We start from the raw sequence: 15,318 nt of genomic DNA, 5'->3' as shown, positions 1-15,318 counted from the left end.
CTGTTTTTCTGAAATCTATATTAAAACAATGAAGTTATACGCTATTTACGGTAGTTTACTTATTTGTTATCGAGAAACTAGTCAAATTTCCGTGAAACAAGAAACAAACACGTCTATAAAATTTAAGCCTAAACGCGACTTCGCGAAGTTACGATCTTTTCCTGTTTTCTGAAAAAATACGCAAAGATAAATGAAACCCTTAACGGCAAGGCTAAACGATACACTAATGCACGTATTTAATTTGTTGTCGGTGTTAAACTAAATTATATTCCTGTCTAAATCACTTAACTTTCTGGGAATAGTTTCTGGCGTCACTTACTCGGCGGCCATCTTGGAACAGGAAACTTCCTGGCAGATTAAAACTGTGTTCCCGACCGAGACTCGAACTCGGGACCTTTGCCTACCGCAGGCAAGTGCTCTACCATCTGAGCTACCGAAGCACGACTCACGCCCGGTCCTCACAGCTTTACTTCTGCCAGTAAAGCTCTCTAATTCAGCGATACTTCACGAAGATACGGCCTTTTTGGAAAAGGAGGCGAGTATTACTTTTTTACTAAATTGAAAACTTATTTTAAATAACACAGGGCATTAAATAAAGAGAAATAAAAGGAATGTAAAATACTCATGTGCTATTGGACAGTGCTGATGGCACGCCATTAAAATTTATTAATATTTTGTGCCATGAAAATTATTAACTGTGGTAGGAACTTACAAAATTATGAGATTTGTTAGTTGACCTGCAGAAAGCCCACATTCCTGCATTGCAGTCTTTTTAATCCGAACACTTTGTTCTTGGAATTTTATCCTCTACAGCCCTCTCCATTAGAATGGAAATTATTCTTCTGATAACTTAACAGATGTACTATCATCCTCTCGCTTATTGTTATCAGTGTTTTACGTATATTCCTATCCTCGCCGATTCTCTGGTGAACTTTCTCAATCCTTACCTCATTAGTCCACTTAATTTTCAACCTTATTCTGTAACACCACATCTCAAATGCTTGGATTCTCTTCTGTTCCGGTTTTAAACAATCCTTGTTTCACTCCCATACAATGCTGTCCTCCAAAGATACATTCTGAGAACTTTCTTCCTCAAATCAAGACTTACGTTTGATATTAGTAGACTTCTCTTGGCCAGGAATGCCCTTGTTGCCGAGGTAGCAGAATTACTTAATTTCGCCTAAGTTGGTGACTTTTTTCTCTGTTCTTATTTCTGCTACTTCTTATTAATTTGGCCTTTCTCAGTCCACATTCTTTACTCATTACGCTGTTCATTCCATCCAAAAGATCCTGCAGTTCTTTCTCACTTTCACTGAGGCTAGCAATGTCATCAGCGAATCTTATCACTGGTGACCTTTCCCCCTGAATTCTAATAATACTCTTGAACCTTCCTTTTATTTCCATGATTACTTCTTCGATGCATAAATTAAACAGTTGTGGCGAAAGACTACATCCCTGCATTGCAGCCTTTTTAATCCGAACACTTTGTTCGTGGCCTTCCAGTCTTACTGTTCCCTCTTGATTCTTGTACATTAGCCTCTAAAGTTTACCCCTATTTTTCACAGAAGTTCCAATATCTAGCACTATTTTATTTTGTCGAATGCTTCTTCTGTGTCGACAAATCATATAAACGTGTCTTGATTTTTCTTCAGTCTTGCTTCCACTATCAACCGCAACTTCACAACTGCCTCTCTGGTGCCATTACCATTTCCTGAAGACAAACTGATTGGCCGATCGTTGTGACCGAGCGGCTCTAGGCGCTCCAGTCTGGAACAGCGCTACCGCTACGGTCGCAGGTTTGAATCCTGCTCCAGGCATGGATGTGTGTGATGTCCTTAGGTTAGTTAGGTTTAAGTAGTTTTAAGTTCTAGGGAACTGATGACCTCAGATGTTAAGTCCCATAGTGCTCAGAGCCATTTGAACCATTTTTGAACAAACTGATTGTCATCTAACAGATCCTCTACTTCCTTTTGCATTGTTCTGTATATTATTCTTGTCAGCAACTTGGATGCACGAGCTGTTGAGCAGATTGTACTGTAATTCTCGCACTTGTGGGGTGCTCTTATCTTCGGAATTGTGTTGATAACGTTTTGTCCGAAAGTCTGATGGTATACCGCCAGTCTCATACATTCTTGACACCAACGTGAATAGTCGCTTTGTTGCCACTTTCCCCAATGGTTTCAGAAATTCCAATGGAATGTTATCTATCCCTTCTTCCTTATTTGATTTTAAGTCTTCCAAAGCACTTCTCTATTGACTCCTGTTTTTTCTTCTATCACATCAGATAAATCTTCGCCCTCATAAAGAGGTCTTCATTGTACTCTTTCCAACCATCCGCTCTCTCATCTACGTTCAAGAGTGGAATTCCCTTTGGAGTCTTAATGACACCACTCTTGTTTTTAATTTCATCGTAAACTGTTTTCAATTTTCTGTATGCCGCAGCAGTCCTTCCGACAATCATTTCTTTTCCGACGTCTTCATATTTTTCATGCAGCCATTTAACCTTCACTTCCTTGCAACTCCTATTTACTTCGTTCCTAAGTGACTTGCATTTCTGTATTCCTGCATTTTCCTGCACATTTTTGTACATACTTCTTTCGTCGATCAAGTGATGTATTTCTTCTCCTATCCCCGGTTTCTTCGAAGTAACTTTCCGTATACCTACATTTTCCTTTCCAATTACTGTTATCGACTTTTTAAAGGTGCCCATTTCTCTTCAGCTGAACTGTCTACTGATCTATTCATTATCGCAGTATCTGTAGCCTCAGAGACTTTCAAGCGTGTCTGTTTATTCCTTATTACTTCTGTGTCCCACTTCTCTGGGCACTGATTCTTCCTGACAACTCTCTTAAACTTCAGCCCACTCGTCATCACTACTGAACTGTGATCTGAGTCTGTATCTGCTCCTGGGTACGCATTAAATCAACATATGATTTCGAAATCTGTGCCTGACAATGATGTCATCTAACTGGAATCTTCACGTATATCCTAGCCTTTTCCAGGTATACCTCTTCCTGTTCCAATTCTTGAACAAGGTAATCGCTGTTACTAATTGATATTTATTACTGAACTCAGGGAGCCTTTCTTCTCTCCCGTTCCTGCTACCAAGCCCGTAGTCTCTCATAATCCTTTCTTCTACTCCCTCCTCTACAACCACATTCCATTCCCATGACTATTAGATTTTGATCTCTTTTTTCATACTGAAATACTCATTCAGTATCCTGATATACTTTGTCTCTTCATTTTCTGCTTGTGACGTCGGTATGTATACGTGAACTATTGTTGCTGGTGATGGTTTGCTGTCGATTCTAATGAGAACAATTCAATCACTGAACTATTCACAATAACTCACTCTCGGCCCGACCTTCCTATTCGTAACGAATCCTACTGCCATTACAACATTGACCACTGCTGTTGATATTGCAATATGTTTGTCTGACAAGAAACCCTTGTCTTCTTTTCATTTCACTTCATTTACCCCCACTATATCTAGACTGAGGTTTAACATTTCTCATTTCCGATTTTCTAACTTTCGTACGAGGATCAAACTTCTGACATTTTACTCCTCGACTCGTAGAACGTTATCCTTTCGTTAGTTATTCAATCTTTTTCTCGTAGTCACCTCCTCCTTGGGAATACCCTCCATCACATCAGAATGGGGACTAGTAAAGAATGTTTTGTAAGTGTAGAGATCGTCATGACACTTTTTAAATTAAGTCACATGTTCTGTGGATACAGATTATGTGTCTTTGATGCAGTGGCTTCCTTTGCCCTTTCGTCATTGCTGATACTTCTGCCTATTGGGGACAGTATCCCACCCTAAAGGGTACAGATGGTCTTGAACCCCTGTCTGCTCCTCTGCCCTCTTTGACAAGGCCATTGGCAGAAGGAGGACGACTACTTATGACGGAAGTCTTCGGCCACCATTACTGATGATTTTTATTCAAACCTTAAGTAGTGGGTAGGTTTAATCCCATGACGTTTTGATTACTAGTCAAAGACGCTATCCCAACACCACAGGTGCAGAGAATATTGTAGTCTCGTGTATTTCATTAGCTCCATTAGCGCGATTTTTTTCGTTGTTGCGTTGGTGAACATATCTGAAAAGTATATGAACAGTGTTAGTTCCACTGGATATTTAGTTTGTTGGCAGGTGTCAGAAAGGCTGTGGTTGTTTTGATAATATCACAGATTATATATTTTGTTCACAAATGGATCAGAGATTTTGTTCGATAAAGATCGAAACTGAATAAATGAATTGAAATTTGTGCTAAACCAGGACTTAAGCCCCGGTCTCCTTGCTAACTAGTCAGGTATGTTAGCCATTAAACCACTGCAGTTGTATAGCCAACATAGCTGCATGGACTACCCTAGTGCAATGTCCTCCATTACAGATACTTCAATTCACGTCTTTAGCTTATTTTCCAATTTTTAGATCGACAGGTGTGGTAGGTATACTGCCGCGGCGGTGCATAGTAACCAAGGAGACCGGATTCAAGCCCTGACAGTGGCATAAATGTAACCTCATTCCTTCAACTTCTATAATTATCTTAGATCAGGATGAGACTCAAATGTCTCACGAAAAATTTAATATCAGAGAATATGTATTAAATTTTTCTATAAGAACACTTGGTTCAAGAATCATGAAAGGGGGTTATATACATGAAAGAATCCTGGAGATACTAGAAGGTATCAGATAGATCATATAATGGTAAGACAGAGATTTAGGAACCAGGTTTTAAATTGTAAGACATTTCCAGGGGCACATGTGGACTCTGACCACAATCTATTGGTTATGAACTGAAGATTAAAACTGAAGAAACTGCAAAAATGTGGGATTTTAAGGAGATGGTACCTGGATAAACTGACAAAACCAGAGGTTGTAGAGAGTTTCAGGGAGAACACAAGGGAACACTTGACAGGAATGGGGGAAAGAAGTACAGTAGAAGAAGAATGTGTAGCTCTGAGGGATGAAATAGTGAAGGCAGCAGAGGATCAAGTAAATAAAAATACGAGGGCTAGCAGAAATCCTTGGGTAACAGAAGAAATATTGAATTTAATTGACACTTATATTCTTTGTAACCTTTCTGTATTCTTTACTAGAATACTCGGCAAAGCTTTGCAATTCCTAAATAGGTGTTTTAATTGGATATACGCTCTAATCTGCATCTCTATATCCATCACTCCTCCTTCCCCCTCACTCTGTCCATCTCTTTCTCCCCCCTCTGTCCCTCCAGACTCTCTATCTGACTCCTTTCTCTATCTGTCCATCCCCTCCTTCCCATCACTCTATCCGCTTCTCCCATCCTCCCTCTCTGTGACCTTCAGGCCTGTATAATTTAACTGTAAACAATTCATAGAGTGGGAACTGAAGTCCCTTAAAATGAGTGGGTAAATCGGCTGGTATCATTGGTGTGAGAGGGACGTATCTGGCAGCATTACATAGATTTAGAGAGCTTGAACTTCTTAATAGTATTCTAATGAAACACATATAAATCACAAATGTTATTTCCCTCAAAACCGACTGGGAGAAGGAAACTGATTTGAATATATCACAAGCTGAAACAAAGTCAAATAGATTAAAAGCCCCGCTTTCGTAAATCTGACTGTGAGAAAGAAAATTAAACCATATTTTCACAGCACACCAGAGCACAGCACAGCGTTTTCTTTCTGGCTGTCCGTTTTAACAGAAAACAAGTAACGGTTGTTTTAAAAAAATATGCTCTAGTCCACCTGAATATTTATTAGAGTATCGTGTAAAAATATGAATCAAATCGGTCAAGAATGTTTAAAATACATATCCTATATCTGTGACAATGTTTATTAGAGTAACATGCAAAAATTTGAAGTAAATCAGTCAAAAAGCTTCCGAGAATTTTGCTAACAACATTTCCGCTTTATATATTACATATGTTTATATATTTATGCATATTATACATATGTTTGTATATATTATATATATTTTTAAAAAAACACCTCCATCCGAGTCTTTATTACAGCATCATGTAAAAATTTGAAGCAAATCGGTAGATAACTTGTCGAGATTCTTTGTAACAACGTTAAACAACGTCTTGTCTTTATTGTAGTACAGCTAAGTGAGTCAAAACCCATGGCGCACATTGGAAATTTGTTTTGTGCTCAAACGAAACTGTATAATGATGAAATCATCAGAGGTGTCCGGTGAATAATTATCTGCTTGCTGCTGTACCCCATCACCAACTTATTTTATTTACTATATAGCATAACCACAAAGTAGGAACAAAACTATGTAATTATGAAGAGAACATATAGCCACACTTGGTTTGAGCACAGTAATAGTTTGTCTTTTTGCGTAATTTTGGGAATCACATATACAGTCCAGTATCACAATACGAGGTGCATTCAAGTTCTAAGGCCTCCGATTTTTTTTCTCCGGACTGGAAAGAGATAGAAACATGCGCATTGTTTTAAAATGAGGCCGCGTTCATTGTCAATACGTCCCAGAGATGGCAGCACTGTACGGCAGATGGAATTTTACCGCCAGTGGCGAGAATGAGAACTGTTTTAAATACTTAAAATGGCGACGTTTTCCTTACTTGAACAGCATGCAATCATTCGTTTTCTGAATTTGCGTGGTGTGAAACCGATTGAAATTCATCGACTGCTGAAGGAAAACAACCTTGGGCTCGCACAAGCCGGTCTGACGACATGATTGAGAAACTGGAGAGAATTGTTTTGGGGGATCGCCGAATGACTCTTGAACAGATCGCCTCCAGAGTTGGCATTTCTGTGGGTTCTGTGCACACAATTCTGCATGACGACAGGAAAATGCGAAAAGTGTCATCCAGGTTGATGCCACGAATGCTGACGGACGACCACATGGCTGCCCGTGTGGCATGTTGCCAAGCAATGTTGATGCGCAACGACAGCACGAATGGGACTTTCTTTTCGTCGGTTGTGACAATGGATGAGACGTGGATGCCATTTTTCAATCCAGAAACAAAGCGCCAGTCAGCTCAATGAAAGCACACAGATTCACCGCCACCAAAAAAATTTCGGGTAACCGCCAGTGCTGAAAAAATGATGGTGTCCATGTTCTGGGACAGCGAGGGCGTAATCCTTACCCATTGCGTTCCAAAGGGCACTACGGTAATTGGTGCATCCTACGAAAATGTTTTGAAGAACAAATTCCTTCCTGCACTACAACAAAAACGTCTGGGAAGGGCTGGGCGTGTGCTGTTTCACCAAGACAACGCACCCGGACATCGAGCTAACGTTACGCTACAGTTTCTTCGTGATAACAACTTTGAAGTGATTCCTCATGCTCCCTACTCACCTGACCTGGCTCCTAGTGACTTTTGGCTTTTTCCAACAATGAAAGACACTCTCCGTGGCCGCACATTCACCAGCCGTGCTGCTATTGCCTCAGCGATTCTCCAGTGGTCAAAACAGACTCCTAAAGAAGGCTTCGACGCTGCCATGGAATCATGGCGTCTGCGTTGTGAAAAATGTGTACGTCGGCAGGGCGATTACGTCGAGAAGTAACGCCAGTTTCATCGATTTCGGGTGAGTAGTTAATTAGAAAAAAAATCGGAGGCCTTAGAACTTGAATGCACCTCGTACTGGCGTCTGAAGATACCTCGCCCCCACAAAGAGTTTGCGAGCTTTGACGTGGGTCGTCGGGAACATGTAAATCAGTTTTGTAGTCAACATTCAGCAACTCGTATGCGGCAGTTGGCAGGAGGTCCCAGCTAGGCAGCAACCACCACTCTACAACCGGCTGGACGTCCCGAGGCCCTGTGTGAATACACCTGCATAAGCTCGCCACCTCTTCCCAAAATCTCACAGACTGTAGCTCTCTGTACCTAGCCCTGCCCGCAGCTTCACTGGCGCTCTTCTGTGAAGAGTACGTCAACCAGCGAGTAACAAGCGGCTGAATGGGCCTAAATTCAGAAGCACATACGTTACAGTGTGTCAACTCTTCGATTGAATGCGTGGCACTCCTCATCGAAAATTAAAATGAGAAGAGCCCACGCAGTTAACTCAAAAATGGCTCTGAGCACTATGGGACTTAACTTCTAAGGTCATCAGTCCCCTAGAACTTAGAACTACTTAAACCTAACTAACCTAAGGACATCACACACATCCATGCCCGAGGCAGGATTCGAACCTGCGACCGTAGCGGCCGCGCGGTTCCAGACTGTAGCGCCTTTAACCGCTTGGCCACCACGGCCGGCGCAGTTAACTGAACGCAGATACTTCCTAACATGCATTCTCTGTTTGATCACTACGCCACAATCATGGAAACTGATGAAACAAGAAGATCCTGTGAGTAGCCACATAAAATGTTTATTGAATGAGATACATATATCGTAATTCTCGAAGAAAATAGCTGCTTAATGGAGAGAATATACAGCTTTTTATAAATTTATTACGTTGGATCTACAAGTGAGTGCCTTACCGTGTACTGCTCCCACAGAAGGCCCTACAGCAGGAGGCAGCCCTCTGCTGGGTGCCGGCCTCCAGATACCGCCATTCCAGCCTCTGCGGTCCAGCCCCTAAAACACAAAAGCCGTGCGTAGAACGCTGGCCCCGTTAACCTGTTTGCTGCAGCAGTTATGTCAAATACAAATTAATCTTGGTCATGCAGCTCAAAGTCAGCAAGCAGCGCCGTTGACTGCTCCACAAGCGACAATTTACCAATTCTGTTTCCCATGTCAGCTGCCTCAGAACTTGCTAGACTGATGGAATAGAGAGACAGTGTATTAGATGATGCACGTGTCAAGGTCCCCTTGCACTTCCCTGTCATGGTGACTGCCTCCACACAAATCTTTGTAGGTCACGGAAGACACTGGTTCCTAATATCCCTGTGGCTTCAAAAAAATCTACCAGAAGTCAGAAAATATTGACAAACGGTGTCATGAAGCACATCAGCTATGCAACAACTAGCATCAACGAAAATAATAAAAAAATTAGCGCCAAGATTATGTTTGAAAGATACTTGGCATATCTTTCAGACACAATCTGAAGTCAGAAATATTATACCACAGGGTTCTATTTTAGGTCCTCTGTTGTTTAGGATTTACATAAATGATCTGCAACTTGCATTGCAACAAGATGAAAATATATCCGGTTTTGCAGTTGTACAGAAGTACAGAATACATGACACAGCTAGAATAGCTTGACCTCAGTACAAGAAGTCAGCATAAGGTATCTGGATTAGTCGATATTCCTCATGACAAAACTATTCCACTTGTTCTGTAAGACGTATGAGACAGGCGAAATATCCTCAGACTTCACGAAGAATGTAATAATTCCAATTCCAGTATCTGGTGTGAATATTAGTGCACCATCACTTTAACGTCCGCGGCTCGTGGTCTTGCGGTAGCTTTCTTGCTTAGCGCGCACGGGGTCCCGGGGGGTCAGGGATTTTTCTCTGCCTCCAGATGACTGGGTGTTGTGTGTCTTTCATCATCAGTTCATCCTCATTCCCTCGCAAGTCGCCGTAGTGGCGTTAAAGAACTTGTGGAGCGGCGGCCGAACCGCCCCGCGAGGGTTCTCCCGGTCACCAATGCCATACGCTCATTATCATTATTATCATCAGTTTAATAAATCGTGGATGCAAAATATTGACACGCATTATTTACAGAAGAATGGAAACGCTAGTGGAAGCGATCTGAGGGAAGTTCAGGTTGGGTTCTGAATAAATGTAGGAACGTGCATTGCAATACTGACCTTTTGACGTGAACTGCTCCCACACACAGCCCTGCAGCAGAAGGGAGCAGCCACCAGATACCGCCATTTAAGTCAGATTGAAGAAAGGCAAATCTAGCTAAAGCTAAAGCATTTGAAAATGTTGATCACACATTTGAAAATTTTGACTGTAATACACGTACTGAGATTCTGTATACAACTTGTACAGGAACCAGACTGCGGTTGAGTCAAATATCATTAAAGAGACGTAACTACTGAGGAGAGAGTGTAGCCTAACCCTCATTTTATCCAACATGTAGACTCAGGAAGAAAATCGGGCATAAGTTTTAAAAGAGAATTAATAGTCAAGGATAAGAAATAAAAATTTTGGGGCTTGTTGATGACATTTTAACTCTGTCATACATGGAAAACAACTTAAAAGATAAGCTGAACAGAATGGATACTGTCTTGAAAACAGATTATAAGATGAAAATCAGTGAAAGTAAAACCAGTGTATTTGAATGCAGAGTAATCAAATCCGCCAGTACTAAGTGGATTGCATAATGAAATGAGACACTAATAGATGAGTTTTGCTATTTGCGTAATAAAAAACTGATGATGGCAGAAGTAAAATGCATTTATTATGCATTCTGGGGACAACAATAAAAGCGTTTCTGAAGGAAAGTAAAATCGAAAAGAAATCTGTTAGGAAGACTTAGTATCTGAATGTATTTGTCTGGAGCGTAGCCTTGTATGGAACTGTAACGTTTACAATAAACAGTTCAAACAGGAAGAGAGTAGAACTTTTTTTTTATTTGGTGCTCCAGAAGAATGCTGAAGGTAGGATTGATGAATCAAACAACTAATGAAGAGATATTAGATCGGATAGAGGAGCAAATAAATTTATGACAGAAATTGACTAAAAGAAGAGATCACTTAAAAGATTGCATCTGAGACATCGGCACTTTAGTAATGGCGAGAAGTGAAGGGGTAAAATTTGTAGAGGGAGCTCAAGAGTTGGCTACAGTTATCAAATTCATACGTATGTAAGTGGCAGTACTTATGCAAAGATGAAGAGGCTTGCCAAAGATAGGCTTGCTTGGAGAGCTGCTTCAAACCACCACCACCATCACAACAGCAACAACACAAGAAAAGGAACACAAGGACGTACAAGTACTCTTTCACACCTATCAGTATCTGCCTGCTTCGGAATTGAAATTATTACTTTCTTCGTGAAGTCTGAGGATATTTCGCCTGTCTCATACATCTTACAGAACAAGTGGAATAGTTTCATCATGGGGAATATCGACTAATCCAGGTATCGTATGCTGACTTCTAGTGGCGGGTCAAACTGTTCTTGCTGTATGTTACAAGTAACATCAACATACGGATCATCGTCGCATTTTGATGAGAATCAGTACATACAGTTTACGAGCTTCTCATACAATTACACAAGGTACTAAAATAGTCCAGTCAGTGAAATAATGGAGTTAAAGACAGTTTACGAACGTGTGTGGAAAACCCACACCTCATAACTTACGAAGTTCCTCAAGATATCTGAAGACGGCACGATTACTTCTGCTGTCGATTAAGAGTAACAAACTAGTTTATTCTGCACATTTGCATTCACTATGTGATGTTCAGTCATTTCTCGTGGAAACCCAGCTTACAGAGACGTAACATAGACATGTCTTATGTGTAGAACACACTTACTGAAATATTCGCTGCTATTATGCCGTGGTCGGATGAATTTCTTATAAAACCCAACATTTCGTCTCCATCTGCGAAGGACATCTTCATGAGTGTAGTAGCTTTTTCGAAGGTCTAATGCACACGCTGGCTCGCCACTTAGTGAAGTGAAATTCCATTTCCGCGTGCTCCCACGATGAGGCGTGACGTCACGCGTTTCGAAAGCTCGAACGCATTTGGCCATTTTCAGTTGTTGTTGTCCATTATTGCTCTCTCTCCATAGTAGAAAAAGTCTGGCGCACGTCTTCTTCAGCGCAGGAATCCGGATACCATTCATTTTCACACACTCCTCCTAAGGTCTCTCTCTCTAGCCTTTCATAGCATCCGCTTGTGACTTCCAGTTCCTGAGTCATATCAAATAGAATCCGGCGGTCTCCTGACAACAAATTATGTTCCATGAGATCGATCTGTGAGTTTCTCGCGTTTTACAGCTCCATTCTGTTCCCCTAGTCGATTTTCGGCCGTTATTTTAGTAATACCCACGTACACGCCTTCACAGCTACCCGCTGTCCCGCAAATTCCTGCTTTTTCCAGCGGTTTGTGAACATCTTTGGCAGCTTTAGATCTTCCTATATCTTCCAGATGCTTTTGCAAATTACAGCAATATTCCATTTCGCCAAGATATTTCCTATGTGATCAGTAACGTCTTGAATGAAGGGCAGGAAAGACTTTAAATTTCACAGATATCTGTACATTGCTATGATCTGTCTTAGCGCTCTTTTTATCTCAATGGACAAATATTCATTCTTCAGCAAAGCACATGTGAGATATTCTAATACCACATCGAGCAGATCCGGTTTGCCGATGTCGCTCGGTCGATCCGCTAAGTTTTTTACAAAAGTTCGCTTTTGTTGTGGGTGTTATTAAGAATGCTTTAGATAATGGTTCGTGTTTGTGGGTTTTCGTTATACCGTGTAGCCCATTTCTTCTTTCTTCAAAACTAGCACATCAGGAAAATGTCATCCACCTCCTCCTCCGTAGTAGGCTGAATCTTCGGATTAATCTCTTCGGGATGTTCATGAAAACGACTTATTCCCTCCCTGCCAAGTCTCCATAGCGCAAAGAATGTGTCATCCACGTAACGAATGCAGTTGAAATAGTTTTATCAAGATCTTGGTGATGAATAGGTGAGTGAACCAACGGCACTTGCTGTATGTTTCAGCAGAATGTTTTCATTGTGAATTTTCAGCAACCCATGAAGTTCCTATGGTGGCAAAGTTGAAGTGAACAGACAATTCTGATCGACTGAGGAGTCTTTTTTTTTTATCAACCATGATAGTCGCATGCTTACTTAGGATGTCTGTGGATGTCAGCCCCATTCTGACTGCTGTTGCACTGCCCTTGTCAGCAGGCTTTCAGTGTTTTATAGTATTCCTATCACCCATAGTTACTTTACGGTTTGAAGGTTTCACGCTCTCTAATACTCTTGCTGCATCTGTATGGATTTTTTCAGCTGTTATCCTGCCGACACTACGAATGCCTGCTTCCACACTGGCTGTAATTCCCTCCATTGGCACAATTTCTTGGACTGATGGCAAAAATTTCGACGTTGGCAAGTGCAGACCTTTCATCTTTAGACATTGAATGTTCCAGATAAACTGATAATGGTATGGGAAGTGTCTAAATGCCGCATCCTCTAATTAGGTTGTAAAGTACTAAAGTATCATACAATGATTTGTCACTTATTTCTCAGCCACTAGTACACAATTTATTTCTAACAGTAGTAAGGAGAGACATTAATTTAAAGTTTATGCTTGCCAAGCCCTGGCGCGTCTGCTGAATGTGCTCTCGTAATAAACCATCCTACGACAGTTTGAAAATCCGCTGCGCCTTTGCCGGGCCAAATAGCCGCTTTATCTTCAGTAATTTCAGAATAACACCGACTGCCCCTTTTGTTCCCTCACATTTCTCTGCCCATTTTGTCGGAAGCTGCAGTTGGAATGTATTTATCTCTCACTTTTTACCCCGTTTTACATAATTTATTGTGCATATGAAAAGACACAAAGAATACGAAATGATCTTACAGCTTTTACTCTAGAAAGCGTCCTTTGTCTTGCTCTGTTCCCTTATACTCCCGTAGATTAGTTTTTTACACATTACCTTGGATTGTATGACAACACTAGGGACTCTGCGTTCCGACACATCTTATGATGAAGCACTGGGTGCAAGTATTTCAACATTTCCCTTTCATAATGTCGCTGTTCGTTTACAGTCTTGCTTTTTCGTTTTTATATGTATAGATCTTCCCATCAGGATGCTTGATAAAGGTAAGTCCCCTTGCCCCTCATTATTGGAATGCTTGATTTTCAAATGGGAACCCCTCATTTTTACTGAATATTTGGATTCTGTGCCAAAATATACGTACAGTTATAACAAACCATTGTTTGCCAATCGTAGTAGTCTGCGGTGTAATCGACGAATACCTAATGTGGCTGTTTTTGTAATTAAGAACAGACACATTTGATTCTACATTTCATTTACATTGTGAATGTAAACCTTTTTGATCTAACGGTTGATACTGATGTTCAAACGTTACTTGAGAGTAGCAAACGTGATTGTGAAGTACAGACAATATGGCTAGAAATTGACATTTCTGGCAAATAAGCTGCTTATATGGTAACGTGCTTTTCTGTTCCCTATGGGATTGACAGCTGTGAGTGCAAACCATCAGAATGCTATTACATGGACGTTGTTGTTCCTCGATCACGCAACACGCAGATTCGAACCGAACATCGAAACGACTAACCACATTACATTGTACAATAAAATTTGCTACACTCAAGTAAATTTCATCCCATATTCCACACAATGGGATGCAAATAAACACAGCAAAAACAAGGAGTATGGTCAACAGTATAGGACGCAGACTGTCTAATATTGAAATAGGACAACCTACCATTAGCCAAGTAAGTGCCTTTAAATATCTCGGAAGCACAATAACTGAAGACTTGAGATGTCACCAAGAGGTGAAAACTCGAATTGCCATAGCGAAGGGGGCATTCAACAGAAAAAGGAGACTCTTATGTGGCAAATTAGATAAAGGTCTAAGGAAAACGCCTGGCAAATGTTTTGTCTGGAGTGTGGCACTATATGGGGCAGAAACATGGACGCTGAGACGAGAGGATGAAAAAAGGTTAGAAGCATTTGAGATGTGGATGTGGAGGAGAATGGAGAGAATAAGCTGGCTGGAAAGAGCGAGTAATGAAAGAGTATTGGAAAGGGCTGGTAAGAGAAGATGTCTGCAGAAGGTTATAATAGAAAGGAAAAAGAACTGGTTGGGACATTCATTGAGAAGGGAGTGCTTGCTAGCAGACGCTTTGGAAGGATTAGTTTGTGGGAGAAGACTAAGAGGATGAAAGAGATACAAGATGATAGACGACATAAAGGGAAGAGGAAATTGTGCAGACGTGATGGCACAAGACCGGACAGCCTAGCGCACTACCATGTGAAACCTGCCTTTTGGCACTGATGATGATGATGATGATGAAGTAAATTTCGAACATAAATATCAACCGTTACAATACAATGGTTTACATTTACCTGGTAAATGAAGTGTAGAATCAAATGCATCGGTTCTTCATTGCAAAAACAGGCACACTTGATATTTGTCAATTATAGTGTCAGCTACACGATTTGAAAACAACGATTCTAGTGAACAGTACGTATTTTTTGGCGTACAATTCCAATATGCAATACAAGTGGGGGGAGAAGAGTTCCCATTCGAAAATACAAAGTTCACCTCTTCCACGCAGGAGGGGTGGTTACGAAGTGCCAATTTTCCCACAGATAGATGTCCCGTTTACTAATACCAACTTTTAACCTAGGAATTTCTTTCGTATGATGAGTCGTTTTCAAGATATTTAGTTGTCTCAAGTTAAAACTAACACCCTGTATAAA

At 40.9% G+C, this 15,318-nt stretch overlaps 2 protein-coding genes across 2 annotated transcripts in view; one reads left to right on the top strand and one right to left on the bottom strand.

The window, feature by feature from the left end:
• LOC126456888 (serine/arginine repetitive matrix protein 1-like) overlaps positions 1-15,318 on the top strand; it is an 83,954-nt gene that overhangs the window by 10,173 nt on the left and 58,463 nt on the right. The window lies entirely within an intron of this gene.
• Positions 1-15,318, bottom strand: part of LOC126459917 (chondroitin sulfate N-acetylgalactosaminyltransferase 2-like) — a 163,294-nt gene that overhangs the window by 127,128 nt on the left and 20,848 nt on the right. The window contains exon 2 of the mRNA XM_050095890.1: positions 8,441-8,537. The gene's annotated coding sequence lies outside the window, so the exon portion shown is untranslated. The remainder of the gene's footprint in view (positions 1-8,440; positions 8,538-15,318) is intronic.

Source organism: Schistocerca serialis, chromosome 1 (assembly GCF_023864345.2).
Source record: "Schistocerca serialis cubense isolate TAMUIC-IGC-003099 chromosome 1, iqSchSeri2.2, whole genome shotgun sequence".
In the NCBI taxonomy this organism is placed as follows: domain Eukaryota; kingdom Metazoa; phylum Arthropoda; class Insecta; order Orthoptera; family Acrididae; genus Schistocerca; species Schistocerca serialis.
This window is presented reverse-complemented; position numbering and strand designations above follow the sequence as displayed.